Here is a 4,831-nt window from a genome sequence, read left to right as displayed (position 1 = left end):
AGCGCGACTGTTGAAATTAAGTGTATCGCAAAGTTGTATTGAGAAAGAATAAACCAGTTTTATTTAAGAAAGGACTTGTATCACTAAAGTTTCTTGGGAAAGAATTTTTACGGAAAATTAACTAACGAATGGAGGCATAACAATAGTTTCTGAGTTATGTGGATGTTTCATGCTGCCATGACACTTAATGACAGAAGTTCTGCTATCAGAGAGCACGTTGCTAAGATATGTCACGTGACATCATAGCTCCAGTGTTACTCAACAGAGAGCATGTTGTTATGGCCACGAAGTGGTACCAGAGGATTGGTTGGTATGATGAGCACGCAGATAGTTAGTGACTGAACCATCGAAGGGTGACAACAGTATATTAACTTTATGGTAACAATAGAAGTCTCAGAATTAACAATTTGATGTAATTTGCCTACCATTGTGTTTAGAGTTTCACTTTGTAAGAAAAATTAAATATTTAATTTTATTCTTGTCAACTTTATAGTTTTGTCTTATATATATTTCGTACTGTTACGACAGCGGGGGTCACGTGAACTGGTAACACATCATATTCTCGAAGGTTCCTGAATGCTCTAGCGTTTACTAGATTTCGTTATTCTTTTATATATAAGACGGTCAAGACGTGACGGCAACAATGGAATGTGTAATTGAACTGCGGACAGAGTATTGTTGAGTCGAGCACGTGAGACGTTCAGTGTGAATTATAGCGTTTGTTATAGCGCGACTGTTGAAATTAAGTGTATCGCAAAGTTGTATTCAGAAAGAATAAACCAGTTTTATTGAAGAAAGGACTTGTATCAGTAAAGTTTCTTTGGAAAGAATTTTTTACAGAAAATTAACTAACGAATGGAGGCATAACAGTACATTTTACAAAGACAGACAGTGTTACTAAGGGTAGTGTTTGTACAGGTAGATAGTTCAATTGGATGATGAGATCATTGTACAGTGTTTCAACATGTTACCAATGTCTATATTTTATAAGTAAAACTATTATTGTTTATTGATTAAAGACAAACAGCATTATTAAGGTTCTATAGACAGATTGTGATACTAAGGTCCTACAGGTGGACTGTGCTACTAAAGATAGTGTTAGTATAAGCAGATGGTGGAATGAGAGGACACCAATCTCCTGTTTTCTTGGGTACAATGAATAAAAGGGACTAAAATCACAGAAGATCTATAGGCAGATGGTCTTACTATGCATACTGAGTGTGTTTTACAAAGGTAGATAGTATTTCTATATGTGTATAGTGTAGCTATACTTCCCTAGGATTACATACAGATTTCAACTTGTCTCAACTTATGTTTATAGTTTTCATTAACAGTGCCTTACAAAAGTATTCACTCCCTGCAAAATTTCAACATTTTGTTGCCGTCTGAGCTTGCAATCATGAAAGTTTTGAATGAAACTTTATATTTAGAATTTACACAGTCTACTACTTAGCTTGAAAGGTCACAGGATTAGTGTAATTGTTTCTGTCTGTGTGTAGTCAAAGTGGCTTAACGTGACTTCAGAATAAATGCATCTGTTCAAGCCACAACTCACATAGTGACACAACAAACAAACCACGAAGTCCAATGAACTTTCCAAACAAATCAGGAATAAAGTGGTAGAGAAGCACAGATCTGGAGAAGGTTACAGGAAAATTTCAAAGTTGTTGTTTATTCCTTTGAATATGGTGAAGTCTATCATTAAGAAGTGGAATGTGTTTTATACTTCTGATCCAGAGTGACAGAAAAATGAGGTGCTCTAAGCAGCTTTTTCATCATCTACAAGCCCCTCCATGGATCACTACTATACCTTCTGGCTTGGAGAAGTTCACCACAGCCCCATGACCCACTTACTTCCTCATTTGGCACCCACAATCTCACCTGCAGATGCTATAGCTTTGGTAGATAGATCTCATCCACCGATGGTGCTTCCCATCCAGCTTCAAGTGGCTTTCACCAGAGCTGGAAGTCACTTACTCTGGCTTACTTAGTTTCAGACTCACTAGATATCATGCCACTGCTTCTGTCTGTGTTTTTCTCTCATCAAGACTGATCCTCAAGAGAAGAACTGACCTGACATTCTGGGTGAACCTGATTCTGGCAGTTCTCCATACTGTACCATCAGTTGCAATGAGACCAACCTCATGAATCTTTGCAGTATCAGTGAAAGTCTTCTTCTAGATACAGCAACTTTTTCAGATAACAATCCCCGCTTGGGTGCACTCTTTCTATTAACAGTTGCAAAGTACTTCTAGTCAGGGAAAATGTCTTCTTTTTTTTAACTATAAAGTCTTTCTAAACTTAAATCAAGCAAGAGTAGGTGTAAATAGCAGTACACACTTCAGAAGCTATCGAAAATCTACAGTTATGGCACCAAAATATTTCCTTGATATATCTAGGTAAAACTGAATTTAGTTTAGAGCTACACTGAATGGGTCCACCTCATAACTGGTGATTTAATCATGATATCCATTATGGAATAATATCAAAACTCTTACTGGCTAGATCAGTGAATTCTATAAGAAGATAGAAACCATTGGTACATTAAAATATACGAAACTATCATAAGGTAAGTAAAACACTTATCAGTCAGTGTTATCAAGTCATTCCATCTTTATTTCTTCCTTCACCTTAGTAGTTTCTGAAAATATTCGTACCTTTTACCTTATGAATCTTAAGTAGAAACTACTTTCAAAGGCTCAAATTGATAAGACTGAATGTCAAATTTGTTATTGTAGTATAATGTAAATATTGAGTTTCTTTGTTAAAGGTTTGTGTTATATATTTTACATGTAAGTGTTTTTAAAGAGATTGGAGAAAGTTACACCATTCCCTGACCAAAACACATTTGTAAGTTTTATTAGATTTAAGGTTAAGATTAATCTTAGCCTATAACAAGGCTGAAGTATTTTAGGTAGGAGAAATGTGGCAGATAAGCCTAATAAATCACCTTGTATTAATGTAAAAATTTTCAAAATGTGTTCTATTTGTCAAGAAGTTCATTGTGCTCTAGCTACCTATTTTTCTAGGTCATTCACCTTTTGTCTTCCAGTAAGAAAGAGAGCGGCAGGTTCACTCACTCAAGTTGGTATATTTTCTAATGGCAGTCAAGTAATGATCTCTCTTGTATTTTATTAAGAATAATCAGACAAATGAGCAGCACTACTTTCTATGTGCAAATCTAACATTAACAATTTAAGTAGCTAATGTCTGAAACAATCTTGGGAAACACAGTCAACAACCAGAGACCACTGAATAAGAGTATATTTAGAGCTAACTCTCCAATAGAAGCAAACGTCTGTTGTGACATATAAAGTATACATTTTATCTGTGCTTGTTTTAAGTGAAAACTGTGTGAAATGTGTTTGAAATCCTTGTTTTCTGAGGTAATGGATAATTTTCTGAACCAAAACATCATCTGACGTTTCAAGGTAATAACTTACTTGATCTAGACGAGTGGAAAAAGTTCTATGTGGCATACAACATGATGCTCACTAGCTTCTTTAGTACACTTTATTGTATTATTAATAATATTGTATAATTAATATATTAATTCTGCCAGGGAAAAGATAAAACATTGAAATTTGATAGCATATGGATGTCAGCAATTACTGACTGCAGTTGTTGAAATATAACTTCAGGAAGGTAACCAGAAATGGCTACCAAAGTAATTTGCACATACGCTAGTAGCTACTGGTGTACACAGAACATGTAGTGGTGACATAGATATATAGCAATATAGATGTATATATACATGTATGGTCTCACACGCGTGTATAAACATTATATAAAATTATTCATGTGCATTTTATAACAGGAATGGATCAATTACAAACAAGAGTGTACCTGTTATTTCCATTAATACCAGTGAGAGATGGTTTCAATTTTGACAGTGAAATATTCGACAAGTAATGAATTTTCATGGAATAATAAGAATAGCAAGGAAATTTTCCCTACATCTGAAAGAAAATGTAATTTTACCTGTTGTTTTTCGGTGAGGCTAGTGCAAGATATTTAGATTGGACTAAATCGATATATTTTAAATTGATGAAATTATCAATAGCATATCAAATTCAGAGAAAGTAACTTGGATATCATATCAGATGTAATCTTAGTGTACCCAGAATTAAATTTGCCTATGGTGGAATATTTTCAGTCATGCAGATTGAACTATTTTATAAGCACACAGTTTTAGTAAATAATTTCATAACATTGTTTTAAAATGCATGAAAATGCAGGCTTTAAATATGTTATTAGAGGGAAGAATTAACACAGACATAGTGAAATTTTTGTAATTGCACATAAATACCGCTAAACGTTTATGTAAAAAAATTCTAAGGAGAGATGATTTAAGTGTTAACTGATTCTTCTGGTCACTAGCATTAACATTTTCACTAATACTTACCTCCACTGACACTGTAGCTATTTCTCGATCTTCAGAGTTTCCACTCTTTGCCCATTTGAACAGTGAAAACGTTTGCTCCAGTCTTTTATACCCCACTCGAGTACTCTTGGCAAATTCAGATAATGTAATCAATTTTTTCGAAACCTAAGTTGGCTTTTAGTGGGGAGGTAGGGCGGGAGAGTGTCAGTGAAGGTAAGTATTATTGGAAATACATTTTCAGCTCAGGAAAATGTTAACTTCCAAAACATACTTACCTCAGCTGACACTATAGCTAGAATCCCACGTTGAGAAGGTGGATGCATGAACCATACAGGAGTGTATCAAGATAAAGATGGTACAAGAGTGGGTGAACCACACTATATCCAGAACAGGAATGCTCTTCACCTGGAACTCAGTTTCTATAACAAAGGTGGAATATAATATGAG

The sequence above is a fragment of the Limulus polyphemus genome, unplaced genomic scaffold, assembly GCF_000517525.1.
Source record: "Limulus polyphemus unplaced genomic scaffold, Limulus_polyphemus-2.1.2 Scaffold5565, whole genome shotgun sequence".
Taxonomy (NCBI): Eukaryota; Metazoa; Arthropoda; class Merostomata; order Xiphosura; family Limulidae; genus Limulus; species Limulus polyphemus.
The sequence above is the reverse complement of the archived record's forward strand: the minus strand, read 5'-3'. Positions refer to the sequence as shown.